General features: G+C 41.6%; 1 long non-coding RNA gene across 1 annotated transcript in view; it reads left to right on the top strand.

The window, feature by feature from the left end:
* Positions 1–14204: 14204 nt before the first annotated feature.
* LOC310724648 overlaps positions 14205–20361 on the top strand; it is a 91793-nt gene continuing 85636 nt past the window's right edge. The window contains exon 1 of the long non-coding RNA XR_014533128.1: positions 14205–14365. This is a non-coding gene — a long non-coding RNA (uncharacterized lncRNA). The remainder of the gene's footprint in view (positions 14366–20361) is intronic.

Raw genomic sequence — 20361 nt, 5'->3', positions numbered from 1 at the left:
TTTTTATTTGATACAGCTTTTGCAATTATATGTTTAATTTAAAAGTAAAGTACTGTAGTCTTCAAGAATATAATGGCAGTTCATAATGAGGCTTTTTACCTGTCATATTGCAGCCCAGCAAAATTTTTTCTTCGCATATCCCCGCAAAGTTAGAAGGCTAGGGTCATAGAGCAGGGTCAGCTATGATCCTTGCTATGGCCTTGCTCAGAGAAGAGTGGCAGCTTCTGTTCAGTAATGCAGAGCCCTAACCCCTTAGCTACCACAAAAAAGTATTTTAGGTAAACACACACCTACGTGCACATACACAGAGACAAGTATATTTTGATTCTCTCTATATTCACTCTGAAAGAGGCAAATTTTTATGATTACTGTGGGAATCCTCTGAGTCAAAGTACTGCTGTTGCTGGATAATTTATTCTGTTGCTGTTCCTGTTAGCTGTGTTTATGCTCAAAGAACAAGATAAGTAAACGCAAGGCGTTAGACCTGATAACAGCCTTGCTTCTGATAAATGATTCAAATGCTTTCGATGGTGTGATATTGATGCACTCTGGTAATACAAAGGTAAATGTAACTGTTTATCTCAAATTATATATTTTTTTATTATTGTTTTTTATTACTTAAATAAATATTAAAATCTGTTAAAGAAAACATGAACAACCTAGTATCCTCATTTAAACCACCCTGACCCTGACCAGGAAGTTACTATGGATGACTTAAATGAAGCAGCACTTGTGTTGTCCCACAACCTTCACATCTGACCCCTGACCCACATCAAAGTTAGAACACATTTCCTTCTTTTTGATCTCCATCAACAGGATACTAATCAGATAGTATGTGTGGGACTGTATTCATATCTGTTTAAAATGCATCAGTCTGACTTATTTACTTGTATTTAAGAACATATGTAATGCTCACTGTGATGGATTTCACTTTAAAAAGCATGGTGCCAGATTTAAATCTTTGCTTTAATGCATCATCAAACACATCAACATGATTTATGCAGCACCGCCATCAGCATCATGGCTTTCAAAGAACATACGGTATAAAAGGGATTAATTCAAAGTGATCATATTCAAATCCTCAGTATTTGAAGAAAATGTCCTCGTTAGTCTTATTGAAAAATGATGAAATTTTATTGAGGAGTTTTTTTTTTTTTGAAAGATTCATTCATTATATGTTTTGAGACATTGAATATTTTTTATAAAATTTTGCTCAAATGAAGGGAATGACTTGAATAAATATTTGTTCATTTTGCTGATAACATTTATAGTTAAGTCAGTTAAATCTGATTTTCCCATCAGTATGCACCAATAATTCCTTAGCATTACTAAGATATGTGAAGTTAATTCTAAAAGTCAATCTACAATACAGTCTGTTGCTAAATACCATTGCATGTATTGCCCTCACCAGAACCCAGCCATTATGGATGCACAAGCCAGTGCACTCTTAGTGCCGGTCCCAAGCCTGGGTAAATGGGGAGGGTTGCGTTAGGAAGGGCATCCAGCGTAAAACATGTGCCAAATCAAATATGCGGATCACAAATGAGAATTTCATACCGGATCGGTCGAGGCCCGGGTTAACAACGACCGCCACAGGTATCGTTAGCCGACAGGGTACCGGTGGAAATTGGGCTACTGTTGGCCGAAGGAGGAGAAGGAGGGGGGAAGACGTCTACAGAGACGGCAGGGAAAGGAGCAGTGCAGGAGAGTGGCGGTTCGTGTTGGTACTTTAAATGTTGGTACTATGACGGGTAAAGGGAGAGAGGTAGCTGATATGATGGAGAGAAGAAAGGTAGATATGCTGTGTGTTCAGAAGACCAAGTGGAAAGGGAGTAAGGCCAGAAACATTCGAGGTGGATTTAAACTGTTTTATCATGGTGTGGATGGAAAGAGAAATGGTGTAGGGGTGATTCTGAAGGAAGAGTACAGTAAGAGTGTAGTGGAGGTGAAGAGAGTTTCTGAAAGTGTGATGATCGTGAAGGTGGAAGTTGAAGGGATGATGATAAATGTCATCAGTGCCTATGCTCCACAAGTTGGCTGTGAGATGGAGGAGAAGAAAAAATTCTGGAGTGAATTAGATGAAGTGGTAGATGGTGTACCTAGAAAAGAACGATTGGTGATTGGGGCAGACTTTAATGGGCGTGTAGGTGAAGGGAACAGAGGTGATGAGGAGGTCATGGGTAGGTATGGTTTTAAGGAGAGGAATGTGAAAGGGCAAATGGTGGTAGATTTTGCTAAAAGGATGGAAATGGCAGTGGTGAACACGTATTTTAAGAAGAAGGAGGATCATAGGGTGACGTATAAGAGTGGAGGAAGGTGCACACAGGTGGACTATGTGCTATGCAGGAGATGCAACCTGAAGGAGATTGGAGACTGTAAGGTGTTGGCAGGGGACAGTGTAGCTAGACAGCATCGGATGGTGGTCTGTAGGAAGAAGAAGACGGTGGCAAAGAAGAGGAGGAGAGTGAGGACTGAAAGAAGAATAAGATGGTGGAAACTTAAGGAGGAAGAGTGTAGTGTAAGGTTTAGGGAAGAGGTCAGACAGAGGCTCGGTGGTATTGAAGAGGTGCTGGATGATTGGGCAACTACTGCAGGAGTGATGAGAGAGGCAGCTAGAAAAGTACTTGGTGTGACATCTGGAAATAGAAAGCAAGACAAGGAGACGTGGTGGTGGAATGAGGAAGTGCAGGAGAGCATAAGGAGAAAGAGGTTGGCAAAACAGAAGTGGGATGGACAGAGTGATGAAAAAAGTAGGCAGGAGTACAAGGAGATGCGGCAGCAGGTAAAGAGGGATGTGGGGAAAGCTAAGGATAAGGCATATAAGAAGCTGTATGAGAGGTTGGACACTAAGGAAGGAGAAAAGGATTTATACCGATTGGCCAGGCAGAGGGACCGAGCTGGGAAGGATGTACTGCAAGTTAGAGCAATAAAGGATGGAAAGGGAAATGTATTGACTAGTGAGGAGAGTGTGTTGAGAAGGTGGAGGGAGTATTTTGAGCAGCTGATGAATGAGGAAAATCAGAGAGAGAGAAGGTTGGACGATGTGGAGTTGGTGAAGCAGGATGTAGATAGGATTAGTAAGGAGGAAGTGAGAGCAGCGATTAAGAGGATGAAGAGTGGAAAGTCGGTTGGACCAGATGACATACCGGTAGAAGCATGGAGATGTTTAGGAGAGATGGCAGTGGAGTTTTTGACCAGGTTGTTTACCAGGATTTTGGAAGGTGAGAAGATGCCTGAGGAATGGAGAAGAAGTGTGCTGGTACCGATCTTTAAGCATAAAGGAGATGTGCAGTCTTGCAGTAACTACAGGGGAATTAAGTTGATCAGTCACACCATGAAGTTATAGGAAAGAGTAGTGGAAGCCAGGCTGAGAGAAGAGGTGACCATCTGTGAGCAACAGTATGGTTTCATGCCGAGGAAGAGCACCAAAGATGCCTTATTTGCTTTCAGGATGTTGATGGAGAAGTATAGAGAAGGACAGAAGGAATTGCATTGTGTATTTGTGGATTTAGAGAAAGCGTATGACAGAGTGCCAAGAGAGGAGTTATGGTATTGTATGAGGAAGTCAGGTGTGTCAGAGAAGTATGTGAGGGTGGTGCAGGACATGTATGAGGACAGTGTGATGGCAGTGAAGTGTGCAGTAGGTACGACAGACTGGTTCAGGGTGAAGGTTGGACTGCATCAAGGATTGGCCCTGAGCCCCTGTTTGCAGTGGTGATGGACAGGTTGACGGACGAGGTCAGACAGGAGTCTCCATGGACTATGATGTTTGCGGATGATATTGTGATTTGTGGTGAGAGTAGGGAGCAGGTTGAGAAGAGCCTGGAGAGGTGGAGATATGCGTTTGAGGGAAGGGGAATGAAAGTCAGTAGGAGTAAGACAGAGTACATGTGTGTGAATGAGAGGGAGGGCAGTGGAGGGGTGCGGTTGCAGGGAGAAGAGCTGGAAAAGCTGGAGGAGTTCAGGTACCTGGGGTCAACAGTGCAAAGTAATGGAGAGTGTGTTAGGGAAGTAAAGATAAGAGTGGAGGCAGGGTGGAGTGGGTGGAGAAGAGTGACAGGAGTGATTTGTGATAGTAGGGTATCTGCAAGAATAAAGAGAAGGTTCATGGATGTGGTGAGGGAAGACATGCAGGTAGTTGGTGTGAAAGAGGCAGATGTAGAGGACAGGGTGGTATGGAGACGGATGATTCGCTGTGGCGACACCTAATGGGAGCAGCCGAAAGAAGAAGGAGAAGAAGTATTGCCCTCACCAGGCGAGGGACGCATCTGTCGTTAGCGTTAGGCCCTGAGACAGGAACCCAAGATCTCTCCAAACATCTAAGGCACATAGGCATCGCCACGTGACCTTGATCATACAGAGGGCATTGCCCTCCATGAGAACCCATGGGTCCCGAGCCACCACTGAAGGGGTCTCATGTACAGAAGTCCAAGTTGAATAACACTGGATGCAGCTGCCATGAGCCCTAGCAGTTTCTGTAACTGCTTGACAGTTAGGGGCTGTCCTTCTCTGATCTTCCTGGCGACAATGGCCACAATGTAGGGGAAAGCTGCACGAGCAAAGTAGTCAAATCCCATATGATGCTGAGATAGATGGTTCTTTGTACGACATATCGATGCCGGACCGCTAACTGCTGTGATCGAGCCAATATCAACCAATGGTTAATATAGTTGAAGTCTCAGGGAGACCAGAGCCACATCGATCACATTTTGTGAAGGTGCGGTGTGAGAGGGCAAGGCCAAACAGAAGAACTATACTGGTAAGCTTTGGACCCAAAAGCGACCTCAGAAACATCTAATGAGAAGGAAGGATGGATACATGAAAGTACACATCCTTTAGATCTACCGTGACAAACTAGTCCTCGGATCTGATTTGAGACATGACCTGCTTGAGGGTCAGCATCCTGAACCTGTGACAGATGAGCGGTTCAGCTATATAATAGGATGCAACCCACTATTATTTTTGGGAACTATGAAGTACCGGCTGTAGAACCTGGACTTTTATTTGATAGAGGGACCACCTTGATGGCATACTTCCTCAGGGGTGGACGAGACTTGAACTTGAATCAAATAACCTCACTCTTCAGTGGGCTGAACCCACTGAGACACATCTGGCAAAGCTTTCCAGGCTGCCAGGAAGTCTTTTAGGTGTATCAGTTTCTTAAAACTGACTTCTGGTGTGCCTAGAGCTGGGGCAATGCCCTGAAGCGACTCTAGGAGCCTCAAAGGAGGCGACAAGTTTTCCTGGACCACTATGAGACTGGGTGGAGACCGAGGAGGATGCTCGCTGAAGCTGTCCATTCCCTGAAGCACATACAGTGGCAGGGTTAATGGAAGAGGTCCCTGCGGGGGCTGGGCCAGGGCAGGCAATGCACCCCTTTATGGCCAGATCCCCAGAAAGTCCTATGTCAGGACTTTTTCACCAAAGCCCTCTTATTGAAGATGACAGTCCTCAGATCTGTCACTTCACGAGGCTTTGGCGCAGAGGGCCATGCAGGATCCCCGACAGGGCGAGTTTTTGTACTTTGAGGTTGGGTGGGTTAAGGTTGGCTCTGCGCCCACTGAGCAGCCCTACGAGAGCAGTGTGGGAGGTCCCCCTGGAACACCGCTGCCTGTTTCTTACTCTCCTGAAGAATTGAGTGGGGAATCCAACAACATTGCCTTATCCCTATCAGATTTCTCCGAGAGGGTGAGCCAAAGGTACCGTTCTGTGAAGAGAAGGGCGGCCATGGACCAGCCAATGGCCCTAGCAGTCTCTTTAGTGGCTCTGAGAGCTGGGTCCGCTGTCCGGAGCTTGCACCTCCCACATCCAGCTTATGCAGCAGGTCAGCCTGATAGGCCTGCAGGACCGCCATGGTGTGCAGGGACACAGTGGTTTGACCTGCCAAGGCGTAAGCCTTATCCACGAGCGCCGACATATTACACAGGGGTTTCCTGGGTAATGTCAGGGTCTTGAGTAAGGAGGCGATCCTGGGAGATGGATTATTTGCAAGCGTCTCTTCAACCCACGGCATCACTCAATATCTGTGTTCGTTCCGGCCCATGATGTGTGCATACAGCGTCGAAAAGGGGCTGAAGTGGCAGGCCAAAAAAGCTTCAGTGTGCAAGTCAGAAAGAACGGGAGACCCTGAAGTGGAGGTTGCGACACCGCGCTCATCCAGCTTACTGGTCAGAAAGACTTTTTGCTCATTAGCCGGCCAAGTTATGTAGCTTGGCTATGGCATGGGTCACAACCCCCTAAAAAGCTTACTAGAACTATGAGAAGTGAGAGCACCCCCCTCGAGGAGTGCTCTCCGGGAGTAGAGCGTTCACATAGAAACGTGAGCAGAATGTGCGTGGCATAATGAGTGCAGCACAATATGCGCAGATCATGCACAGAATGTGCAGAGAATCTGCGCCGAATGTGCGCAGAATGTGTACAGCTGGCTACCTTGGAAATCAACCTAGCTGAACTGCTCGGGAACAGATTTATGGCATTGCAATGCGAGTGCAGTACTCGCAGCCGAATATCTTGAGAACCGACTTAGCGTTTCTTCTGACGAACAATTGACCGACAATTCAACACATATTTACAGAGCACTTCGTGAACAAACAGAAGCTGGTGCCGTTCACTCCATGTGTGTTTTATACTTCCTGGTCGTTACGTCACCCCACCGGTGACGGCCTGTGTCCAATTTTGACTGATTACACACATTATTTCAGAGCATGGACAATGTGGTCGCATTCCCAAAGCATTCCAACACAGCTCGAGTTCCTGAAAGGGAACCACATATGCTTGTGATAACTGAATGTCTACAAAATTCTAAATAAAGCGTCCAAATAGTGTATTTTCAATAATTTTTAATTCCAGTGACTGTGAAAATCATGCTGGTTTGTTTTGAGTTATATTTTTTATATTTTTCCTCCTTTAAAAGCTAATCTTTTTTCAGCTCCAGTGTCTTAAATAACCACATTTGCTTAAAGTATTCCTTTATATTTGCTGTAATCCATCTTCAAGAGACTTCAGTCAGTCAGACTTCTGTTTTTACTTAAGAAATCTAAGAAATTTCCAATTTAACCAGGCATGCCTAGACAGCATCTATGTATCAATGAGAGTTCTTAAATTGTGTACTGTATCATAATTATTTTTAATTATTGTCCATAATTTTCTTTTTTTAATTCTTTGCTAGTTATATTTTGTATTAACACTGCATAATTGCTGCCCATCTGACATTCTATTCCCACCAAGCCGGCTGACCTTTATTTGGATTTGCACTTCAGATAATTTAATAAAGCAGGAAAAGTGTTTGTAGTAGTAAAAGCGAATTTATTTGAAAGAACTATAGCCTGCCAGATTTGACATATTATGAGGTATTTTCTCATAATAGTTTTGTGTGGGAGAGACAGTGTATATGAGTGTGTAAGAGGTAGTAAAAGTGAATGTATAAGTATATTGTATTTCTCAATGTATTTAAATTTGTGTTTTTTATTGATGTGTCAGTAAAATGCAAATTCAGGGTTCATCGGTATCTCAGTCATATTTTAAGGAATCTGAGACACACACACGCACACAAGCACACTGAGACACACAAAGGGGTCAGGCAGAGTGTCAGAGAAAGACAGTGATGAACATTTATCTAACACATTCAGATGTGTGTAAATTGTGTTATGATTGAGTGGAATGGGACCGTGGGATTACATCTAAAAGATGAACGAGAGCTTAAGAGGGTCTGCAATTCAATTGAAACTCATTTTCAGCACCACGGACTGAGATGCTCACGGGAAGTCTATAGAGCTCTGGATTCACTTCTAACTGTGTGAGCACTTTCATTTCCCCAAGGATTACACCCTTTGCTTTCCTTGCAATTTTTTTTTATTTTGCAAGAGAAGCAAAGGTGTGATTCAGAGGGAAACAAAAGGAAATATTCAGCAGAATAATAACAAATACTGTCAGTGGCGTCTTTGCTTGATTGCTAAATGTCTCTTTTTTAGATTTAATTGCAAATTATATAATTTTTTTCCTGAACTATTTAACCCAATTAATCCACAGTACTAATACATCTTAGTTTTGCCATACTGTATACTCTTACAATTCCCTCTCTCTAGCTTTCTATATTCAAGGAACCCATGGTGGTGTGAGTGCAGCTTGATTTCAAACCTTTTTTCTCCATGTTTGTCCTGAAGTTTCTGCATACGAAGAGGTAAATTTCCAGTTTTTTTTTTCTTTCTTTCTTTGTAACTTACTTGGTCTATGTCTGTTTTGGTGCTAAATAAGGTAGAAATTGACGACCTTGAATGACAAAAGGAAGAAGCTGCCTGGAGCTTTTATCCTACACGTTGATTCTCAGGACTGCACGACATGTGCAATGTTTTCAAGGATGTCTGTGACCTCAGCATTGTTGTTGGTGTATATGGCATTGTCACTGACAAACAAATCAGTTGTTTTTTTTCTTCAGCATTCTGAACGCATCACCTGCTTTTGAATGCATTCTGCCAACCATTGTATCAAAGAGCAATGGAAAGATTCATGTAAGTGATACGAGCATTCTGTGCATACCAGTAGTGGGCTGTGCATTTGGTACCTGGGTCTTTAGTGGGGACTTACCGGAATTAATCCGCCTCTTAATACAACCACTATCATGTCGCAATTATATAAACCATAAATACTATACAAAAACGCAATATAACAACGCGTGGCATTACAGGGAAAGAGAGAGGCATTTCGCGTATGGAAATAATACCATTTTACTAAAGCAAGCTCCAAACCTTACTCATAATTTCTACCGCTCTTCAGAGGCTGTAAGCCAGTGGTACCTCTTGTATTCAATGGTCTGGAAACGGCAAAAAAACCCTTTCCTGGGCTGAGACACGTTAGTTAACTTCGGGGTTGGCCGACCTCTCCTCATGAAGACTAGCTTTTCTGGAAAATTTATTTTTATTATGCCCGAGACCAAATCAATTTCTTGGAAGGTGCACACAGGTGGACTATGTTCTATGTAGAAGATGCAACCTTAAAGAGGGACTTCAGGATCCTGGTGGAGACGGTACGCAGCACATCACCCACAACGAGGATCATAGTCTCAGGACCTCTTCCCACTTACCAGCGAGGGGCTGGGAAGTTTAGTAGACTTTTAGCTATAAAATGAATGGTTACAGTCATGGTGTCGAGAACATAAACTTCTCTTACACTTTTACTGTTTCTGGGAGCGTCCTAGGTTCTTCCGCCCTGATGGCCTGCACCCCAGCAGAGTTGGAGCAGCAGTGCTATCAGATAACATCTCTAGAATACTTCACACCATCTGACTGGTAAGACATCAGGAAATCTTCAACTATAAGAACACGAATACAACAGACCAAATAATTACAAGTTCACACGCAGCCCAGTTTTTAGAAACCATATCTATTCCTCGTGTAGTAAAACCAAGAATTAAATACACAAGATCCAGAAATAATCTTATTGCAGTTAAAACTGAAAAATGCCAGATAAGCAAACACCAAAAAGTTCTAAAGTTTGGTATTTTAAACAGTAGATCACTTGCACCCAAAGCACTGATTGTAAATGAGATGATCACAGATAATAATCTCGAAGCACTTTGTCTCACTGAGACCTGGATTAAACCAGGTGATTATATGGGTCTAAACTAATCGACACCGTCAGGATATGTTTATAAGCATGAGCCCCGTCAGACTGGTGGGGGGGGGTGGGGGGTGGGGGGGGTGTAGCAACCATTTATAGTGCCTCTCTTAATGTTAGTCAGAGATTAGGATTCAGCTTTAAATCATTTGAAGTGCTCGTTCTTAAAGTTGTACTTTCAGACATTTTAATATTCATGTAGATGATGTAAAAAATGCTCTAGGTTTATCATTTGTTGACTTATTAAACTCTTTTGGGGTTAAACAAAACGTCACCAGACCAACTCACTGTTTTAACCACACACTAGACTTAATAATATCCCACGGAGCAGACGTCACTGATATCGATATTTTACCTCAGAGTGATGACATCACAGACCATTACCTTATACTGTACACACTACCGGTAGAGCAGATTAGCCATGTTGCACCACGTTAGTACCTGGTAGGACTATTGTTCCAACCACTAAGGACAGATTCATAAATAACCTGCCTAATTTATCTCAATTTCTCACTAAACCCATAACTGATAATAATCTTGATGAAATAACTAACAACATAAACCTTGTCCTCACTAGCACATTAGACACCGTTGCCCCCATCCGGTTAAAAAAGGTTAGAGAACAAACACCTGCACCTTGGTATAATAGTCATACGCATGCCCTCAAGAGAACAGCCCGTAATCTGGAGAGAAAATGGAGGAAAACTAAATTGGAGTTATTTAGAATTGCGTATAAAGACAGTATGCTCAGCTACAGACAGGCGCTAAAAGCTGCTAGAGCTGAACACCTGAGCAAACTCATAGAAAACAACAAAAACAATCCCAGGTTCCTTTTCAGTACTGTAGCTAAACTAACTACAAATCAGGGCTCTGAAAATTGTGTTCCATCACAGTTTAGTAGTGAGGACTTTATGAATTTCTTCACTGAAAAAATAGATAACATTAGAAAAACAATTGTGGCAGTTCAACCTCTGACACCATCTCCTGAGACAGTGTTACCTTCAACTCCACAACTCCACTGTTTTACATGTATAGGACAGGAAGAGCTGTATAATGTTATTGCCAAAGCTAAATCGACAACGTGTCAGTTAGATCCAATTCCTACTAAATTACTGAAGGAAGTGTTATATACAACTGGTGAACCTCTTCTGAATATTATTAACTCTTCACTATCGTTAGGACATGTCCCTAAATCCCTCAAGTTAGCAGTTATTAAGTCCCTCATTAAAAAAACCTAATCTGGATCCAAACACGCTATCGAATTACAGACCAATTTCAAATCTCCCATTTATGTCTAAGATTTTAGAAAAGATTGTCGCTGCCCAGTTATGTTCCTACCTGCAAGAGAACAATATCTTTGAAGAATTTCAGTCAGGTTTTAGGCCCCATCATAGCACAGAAACTGCTCTAGTTAAAATCACTAATGACCTGTTTTTAGCTTCAGACCAAGGCTTCATCTCACTGTTGGTTCTACTAGATCTTAGTGCTGCATTCGACACTATAGACCATGATCACCTCCTAGATCGCTTACAAAATTAAATCGGCATTCAGGGACAGGCATTAAGCTGGTTTAAATCCTACCTGTCCGATCGTTACCATTTCGTAGATTTAAATGGAGAGCTATTCAGGCTAATGCAAGTAAATTATAGCGTGCCGCAAGGTTCAGTTCTAGGACCCCTGCTCTTCACAATATACATGCTTCCGTTAGGAAATATTATTAGAAGGCATGGAATTAGCTTCCATTGTTATGCTGATGATACTCAGCTATATATCTCATCTAAACCAGGCGATACAGCTCAATTAACTCGGATAACTGAGTGTGTTAAGGAAATAAGAGATTGGATGACCCATAACTTTCTACTTTTAAATTCTGATAAGACTGAGATTTTGCTCATCGGCCCAAAAACTAGTATACAGAAGCTCCAGCATCTCAACCTGCATTTAGACGGATGTTCTGTAACCACTAGTTCAACGGTAAAAGACCTGGGAGTTATTTTAGACAGCAACTTGTCTTACAATTATCATATCAACCAAGTTACAAAAACAGCCTTCTTTCACCTTAGAAATATTTCTAAGTTAAGAAACATGTTGTCTATATCCGATGCAGAGAAGCTCGTCCATGCGTTTATGACCTTCAGAATAGACTACTGTAATGCGTTACTAGGTGGATGTCCTGCATCATTAATAAACAAGCTTCAGTTAGTCCAGAATGCAGCAGCCAGAGTTCTCACAAGGTCAAGAAAATATGATCACATAACCCCAATCCTATCGTCCCTACATTGGCTTCCGGTTAAGTTTCGAATAGACTACAAACTATTACTTCTCACTTATAAAGCACTAAATGGTTTGGCTCCTATGTATCTATCCAGTCTTTTAACACACTACAATCCGCCACCCTCCCTGAGATCTCAAAACTCTGGGCTTCTAGTAGTTCCTAGAATAGCAAAGTCCACTAAAGGTGGTAGAGCATTTTCACATTTAGCTCCTAAACTCTGGAATAGTCTTCCTGACAGTGTTCGGGGCTCAGACACACTCTCCCAGTTTAAGTGAAGATTAAAAACATATCTTTTTAGCAAAGCCCACACATAACACACATCACATATCATAACTTTGTGCTCCAGAACATCTGATCACATGCACATTATCAACTTGTGCTGTTAATATCATGAACAGCAGCTACGCTAATTCCTCTCCACTGCTTCTCTTTCTCTCCCTATCCCGAGACACCCTGAGGTTTGGCCAGCTCCAGTCACGTCCCACCTCGTGATGATTACGGACCTTTGAAGAAGTAGATGCCGAACTCGCAAACATCCCAAACCATCTAGAGACGTACCAGTGCCATTTGGATCCCGCTACATGTGTGGAGTTTGACATTGGACCTCCTGGAGTGTTTAAAGGCTCTGGCATGAAGAAGCTGATGCTGGATCTGTGATGATCACAAATGCTGAGCTTATAAAACTAGGAGCTACTGACCATATAGACTGTATAAGACTGCAGAAAGAACATCACTTATAATCTTATACTCCAGTAATCATGTTAGTTCTCACTCTCCAGTGTTCTGTATTGTTGAAAGATTTATGATCAAACTCTAGATGTCACCCAAATGAGGATGGGTTCCCCTTTTGAGTCTGGTTCCTCTCAAGGTTTCTTCTTCATAACATCTAAGGGAGTTTTTCCTTGCCACAGTTGCCACGGCTTGCTCATCAGGGACAAATTCACACCATTCACCTTAACTGTTGATTTGTGTAAAGCTGCTTTAAGACAATGTCTGTTGTGAAAAGCGCTATACAAATAAACTTGACTTGACTTGACTTGAAGGAGATTGGAGACTGCAAGGTGTTGGCAGGGGACAGTGTAGCTAGACAGCATCGTATGGTGGTCTGTAGGATGGTTTTCGAAGCGAAGAAGAAGAGGAGGAGAGTAAGGACTGAAAGAAGAATAAGATGGCGGAAACTAAAGGAGGAAGAGTGTAGTGTGAGGTTTAGGGAAGAGGTCAGACAGGGGCTCGGTGGTGGTGAAGAGGTGTTGGATGATTGGGAAACTACTGCAGGAGTGATAAGGGAGGCAGCTAGAAAAGTACTTGGTGTGACATCTGGGAATAGAAAGGAAGACAAAGAGACATGGTGGTGGAATGAGGAAGTGCAGGAGAGCATAAGGGGAAAGAGGTTGGCAAAACAGAAGTGGGATCGACAGAGTGATGTGAAAAGTAGGCAGGAGTACAAGGAGATGCGGCAGCAGGTAAAGAGGGATGTGGCGAAAGCCAAGGAAAAGGCATATGAGAAGCTGTATAAGAGGTTGAACACTAAAGAAGGAGAAAAGGATTTGTACCGATTGGCCAGGCAGAGGGACCGAGCTGGGAAGGATGTGTTGCAAGTTAAAACAATAAAGGATGGAGATGGAAATGTGTTGACTAGTGAGGAAAGTGTGTTAAGAAGATGGAGGGAGTATTTTGAGCAGCTGATGAATGAGGAAAATGAGAGAGAAAGAAAGTTGGATGATGTGGAGATTGTGAAGCAGGAAGTGGATAGGATTAGTAAGGAAGAAGTGAGAGCAGCGATTAAGAGGATGAAGAGTGGAAAGTCGGTTGGACCAGATGACATACCGGTAGAAGCATGGAGATGTTTAGGAGAGGTGGCAGTGGCGTTTTTAACCAGATTGTTTAACGAGATTCTAGAAGGTGAGAGGATGCCTGAGGAATGGAGAAGGAGTGTGCTGGTACCGATCTTTAAGCATAAGGGAGATGTGCAGACCTGCAGTAACTACAGGGAAATTAAGTTGATCAGTCACACCATGAAGTTATGGGAAAGAGTAGTGGAAGCCAGGCTGAGAGAAGAGGTGAACATCTGTGAGCAACAGTATGGTTTCATGCCGAGGATGAGCACCACAGGTGCCTTATTTGCTTTGAGAATGTTGATGGAGAAGTATAGAGAAGGACAGAAGGAATTGCATTGTGTATTTGTGGATTTAGAGAAAGCGTACGACAAAGTGCCAAGAGAGGAGTTGTGGTATTGTATGAGGAAGTCAGGTGTGTCAGGTGTGTCAGAGAAGTATGTGAGGGTGGTGCAGGACATGTATGAGGACAGCATGGACTGCATCAAGGATCGGCTCTGAGCCCTTTTCTGTTTGCAGTGGTGATGGACAGGTTGACGGACGAGGTCAGACAGGAGTCTCCCTGGACTATGATATTTGCGGATGATATTGTTATTTGTGGTGAGAGTAGTGAGCAGGTTGAGAAGAGCCTGGAGAGGTGGAGGTACGTGCTGGAGAGAAGGGAAATGAAAGTTAGTAGGAGTAAGACAGAGTACATGTGTGTGAATGAGAGGGAGGGCAGTGGAGTGGTGCGGTTACAGGGAGAAGAGGTGGTGAAGGTGGAGAAGTTCAGGTACCTGGGGTCAACAGTGCAAAGTAATGGAGAGTGTGTGTTAGAGAAGTAAAGAAAAGAGTGCAGGCAGGGTGAAGTGGGTGGAGAAGAGTGACAGGAGTGATTTGTGATAGAAGGGTATCTGCAAAAGTGAAAGGGAAAGTTTATAGGTCTGTGGTGAGACCTGTGATGTTGTATGGATTAGAGACAGTGGCATTGAGTAAAAGACAGGAGGTGGAGCTGGAGGTAGCAGAGTTGAAGATATTGAGGTGTTTGTTGGGAGTGACCAGGATGGACAAGATTAGAAATGAGTTTATTAGAGGGACAGCCCATGTTGGACGTTTTGGTAACAAGGTGAGGGAGGCGAGATTGAGATGGTTTGGACATGTGCAGAGGAGGGACATGAGTTATATTGGTAGGAGAATGCTGAGGATGGAGCCGCCAGGCAGGAGGAAAAGAGGAAGGCCAAAGAGGAGGTTCATGGATGTGGTGAGGGAAGACATGCAGGTAGTTGGTGTGAAAGAGGCAGATGTAGAGGACAGGGTGGTATGGCGACAGATGATCCGCTGTGGCGACCCCTAATGGGAGCAGCCGAAAGAAGAAGAAGAAGAAGAAGAAGAAGAAGAAGGTGAATGGTGTGTATTCATCCCTGATGAGCAGCCATGGTGACTGTGGCAAGGAAAAACCCCCTTAGATTACATGAGGAAGAAACCTTGATAGGAACCAGACTGAAAAGTGGAACCGATCCTCATTTGGTTGACATCAAGCGTGTGATTATATTCTTTTAACAATACAGGACACTGGAAAGTGAGAACTAACATGAGCACTGGAATGTAAGATTATACGTAATGTCGTTTCTACAGTCTTTTACAGTCATTTGTGGTTATAGAACTAGGAGCTACTTAGCATCTCATAAAATAGCTCAACATTTGCGATCCTCATAGATACAACCGCAGCTTCTCCATGCCAGAGCCTTTAAACACTCAAGGAGATCCAGTGTCCCATCTCCACATGAAGTGGGATCCAAATGGTGCTGGTACGTCTCTAGATGGTTCAGGATGTTTGCCGGGTTGGCATCTACTTTTTTAAAGGTCCACAATCTTCATGAGGTGGGACGTGACTAAGGCTGGCGCAACCTTAGGATGCCAAACTACCAGCTGTACTCTAAACCCTGTTATAGACTTTGTGAAATGAAGAACAGCTTAAATGACATTGCATTTACCCCCCAGGAACACACTTCTGTCTCTCTGCACTATAAAGTGATGCTCAAGTGAAAAGTGTAGGCTCTTTTTCTTGTTCTTTTTTTGAATAAAAATAGGAGCTTCGAAAATAGCTAGAGGTAGTTCCAGGAGCATAAAACAAAAAGCTGCATCATAAATTTTGTTTTGTTTTTCCCCCTTGGGACATAAAATAAGGTAGAACTTGATGACCTTAAATGACTAAAGAAAAAAGCTGCCTGAAGCTTTTAACAAACAGTAACAGTAGGCTTATTCAGGACACACATCTGTTTCGAAACTGTTGTGCACCTGATAAGCCTGAGAAGAAGTGTACTGGAAAGGTCCTGAAGTCATAGAAATACACTGTAATGTATATCAGAGCATAATGCAGGAACGGGAACTGTAAAGGAACTGTAGCTAAGTTAAATGTAGAAAAACTGAGGAGGTCAGTGCATGGCATATCTATCTATCTATCTATCTATCTATCTAGATAGATAGATAGATAGATAGATAGATAGATAGATAGATAGATAGATAGATAGATAGATAGATAGATAGATAGATAGATAGATAGATAGATAGATAGATAGATAGATAGATAGATAGATAGATAGATAGATAGATAGATAGATAGATAATCAGTGGCGGGGCCGTGCATTTGGTACCTGGGCCTTCAGTGGGGACTTACCCGACTTAATCAACCTCTTAATACCACCACGCGATTATAGAAACCATCAATACAATACAAAACCACAATATAACAGTGTGTGGCATTACAGAGAGAGAGGCATTTCACATATGGAGAGGAAATACCATTTTACTAAAACAAGCTCCAAACCTCTACACTACAACCACAACTGTGCCACCTACATCACCTGGAGCAGTTCAGAATCAATATTTGACAAAAACATAAATTAAAAAACAATCTACTCTCCAGAGATGAATACTTATAATTTGCACCAATCCTCAGAGGCGGTAATCCAGTGGTACCGCTTGTAATTACTGGTCTGGAAGTGTAGAACAATCCCTTTCCTGGGCTGAGAAAGCTAGCTAACTTTGGGGTTGGGCGACCTCCTCACGATGTCTATGTATTTTTAAGTACCGTAATTTCCGGACTATTAATATAAATTATATATACAAATATAAGCCGCACCCACTGAATTTAACAAAGATTTTTATTTTTAACATAAATATGCCGCACCTGTCTATAAGCCGCACACCGAACCTAATGAACTTTACACAGGCTTTAACGAAAGACAGTGTCTGTTACACGGCTTGTATCTAAACAGTAGCCTACCAAGAAAGTCATTGTTCACTGTCTTCCTCCTTCCTTTCACAACAAGTCTATATTTTGGCATCGTCGTGCGTTTAAAAATCGGTGAAGCTTTTCTCCCGATGTCGTGCAGCTCAAAACACAGTTGATGTGCGTTTTTTCATGCCTGGTTGTTTTCAGCGTGACGAAAGATTCACATTTTCTGCAGACAGTCCAAGTGAGCGGCAGGTCAAACGTCAGAGGAATCTCATCCATATTTATGATGTGGTGCGGCCGGATTCAGTGGGAGCGCATCTGATTTAATATAAAGAGTTTCACTCTTTCACCTGAACCCGTTCAGCAATTTCATTGGTCTAATGTTATGGAGCTCAGATTTTTGGCTTGAAGCTAGTGAGATCGGGAAAAACCCAAAAAAAATCCATATATTAGCCGCTTCGTTGTTTAAGCCACGGGAAGAAAAGCGTGGAAAAAAGTAGCGGCTTATAGTCCGGAAAATACGGTATGTATTTTTAAGTATATCAATTTCTCTTCCTCTGTAGGCATAAAAAAGTCACAGATGTATTCATTCTACACACGTGCTTTGCCAGTCAAACTTGACTGTACCAGTTTCCCTCTGTCCAAACAATCAGAGGATGGAAAAATGCTGACGCTATTCAGCATTTATATGTGAGGCGAATATGAAATCTGATTGGTTAAAGAAACAGAGCTAATTCTTAAGGAGAAAATGGTAAAAACGCCAGCAGAACAGACTTTGCAGGCCCTGGACAGATTAGAATGACATAGAAGCACATTGAGGCTGAAATCTGATTACAATCTGATTGCTGAAAACTATTACGTTTAACTAATAATAAACATACATTTGCATAAATTTGATTGGAGTATTAAAAAGTAGGAAATGTTAAGTTAAGGTACAATTAAAACAGATCGAAATGTTTGATTAAATTGAGATTAATCACAGGTTATCTTATTACAATTATGAGATTAATCACAATTAAATATTTAAATTAATTGACAGTCATAATAGATAAATACATAAATACATATAACCTATAATATATATAAACCGTAACCCTATGTTGTATGTTATTGTATGTACTATGTTGATATTAAGGGGTTCAATATAAAAAAAATCTGGTCATTCAGTCCAATTAATTTTATTCGAATAGCACCTTTAACAATATACATTGGCACAAAACAGCATTTCAGTAAAAAATAAATGTAAAATAAATATTTTAATTTCATATATTAGTCTGTATAAATTTTTCTCCTAAAGAGTGATCCAGGAAAGAAAGGAAGCAAGGAAAGACTTCCTGAGATGATATGAGAAAAAGAAAATTAAGAGGAACCGGACTCAAAAGGGAACCCATCCTCATTTCAAATCTTTATATGGCCAGTTTCATTACCCTGACCCCAACGTACCCTTATATTCATAATTTTGAAGGTGGGAGTTATTTACCCACTAGTCCTCCGCCTTTGTAGGCCATCTGCATCCAGGTTCTACATTCAGTTCTTTATTCTGAGATGCTTCTGAGGCATTTTTTACATCTTCCCTTCCTCTAGAGACTGTTGTATGTGCGTGAAAATCCCAGAAGATCAGCAGTTTTTAAATATTCAAAGCAGCCCATCTGGCACCACAGTTAAAACCATACAAAATCAAATTTTTTCATTCTGATGTCTGATGTGTATGATAACTCAAGCTCAATGTATCTGTATGCATTTCACACACTGTGCCACATGATGTGAATAAAATTGTAATTATGATCTTGATAGAAGACATAAAAATTCTGCAGTAAAGTACAATAGTAATATAATACAATTTTGTACCTTCACACACCAAGTGCAAAAAAAGATAAATAAAAAAGTAAAAATTAACAATAAAATGAATGTGAAAATCCAAGAAAGACAAACTTCTTGTTGGTGCTCAGTGGGATTTATAATCTGTTAGTATTTTCTCTGTGTAATCAATAACGTCAATTCACAGCTCACTTACAGGTGACTTAGGCACAACGTGTGCATTTCATACAACCTATCCACATATAAACCCATCACAGATTTTCTCTTACATCTTTATTCTGACCTGCCTCCTCTGCTCACCCTGTGTGAAAGATTCCAGACTGGATGAATAATTAAACCTACGCTGAATTATTCAAAGCCCACAGGGTTTCGGTTTACATTGGACCAACATATGATATTATGGAAGTCACTGCACTATGGAAGTGTGCAGTAAGAAAAAAACACCCATTATCCATTTTGACATTGTTTTATGGAAACAGGACCATTGTGTTCTGTATTCTTTATCTTCTGGTGAGGGATATGCTGCCGTACACAAAAAAGAAAGAAAAAATTTAAAAGGTTGATATGTTTACTAAGCTCGTTTCAGAAATTATGACATACTTATGGAGACAAATTGTTTTCATTACAACTGGTATCTAGATTGACATGGCAGCACAAAGAGGCTGAAATCTGATTGGACAAAAAAATCTAACATCCACATACACATACTGGAAGCAGTGCAGTCAAGAGAAACGCTACAAAATGAAGAGAATAAACTTTTGCGGATAAATTCATAAAATTTTATGGAACAAATATTAGAATTTAGGTTGTAAATGTAGGTCAGTGCTTTTGATAGTGTTTAGGCCAGCAGAGAAGGCTTTGCTGGCCCTGACCGCCCACCACTGGAATTATACAATTGCTAAGGGGAACTAAAGGGTCTTGTGTCCACACACTGTTGACCATATAGGCTATGTTAAAAGGGCCATATGTAATATACCACATAAGGGTCTGGCTCCATTTGGTGAGTATGCACATGTTCATGAAACTAATTCCATGGGTGGTATTTGAGAGAAATGGTGAGCATGCTGTGCTTCTCATATCTTATAAAGCTTGCATTGCTGGAGTAGTGTTGCAGTTAATACACAAAAGAAATGTACATGTTTTTCATTCTTATTTCTTAGATGTGATTATATAGAGGATACTATTTCAGTAATAAATTAAAGTAAAGAAAAAGACAAGAACATCAGGCTAAATCATATGTATACATTGTTATGATGGTTTTATGGCCCTTGTGTGATGTGTTATTATTTGAACAAACTGTTCATGCTAAGAGACTGGGTAGCATGGTAACATGCTGGGAGAAGACAATGGGAAAACAGCAGGCAGCAAAATATCTCTAATATAGCTTTCTGTAATGCCCTGGTATAATGAGCCTAAGAGGATGGTAGAGCTGTTCAAAATGTTTTCTAGTTTTTGTTTACTGTTTTCAGTCTCTTGCTGTTGTTGACTTTTCCATTGCAATGTATTGCAGGCACAGAGAGCCCATCAGTTGCATTCATAGCTCTGTTCAGCCAGATTGGCCTAGTATTCAGCCTATTAACAAGGCAGAAATGAAAACATCTGTA

Source organism: Silurus aristotelis, assembly GCF_946808225.1.
Source record: "Silurus aristotelis genome assembly, chromosome: 4".
Lineage (NCBI taxonomy): Eukaryota > Metazoa > Chordata > Actinopteri > Siluriformes > Siluridae > Silurus > Silurus aristotelis.
This window is presented reverse-complemented; position numbering and strand designations above follow the sequence as displayed.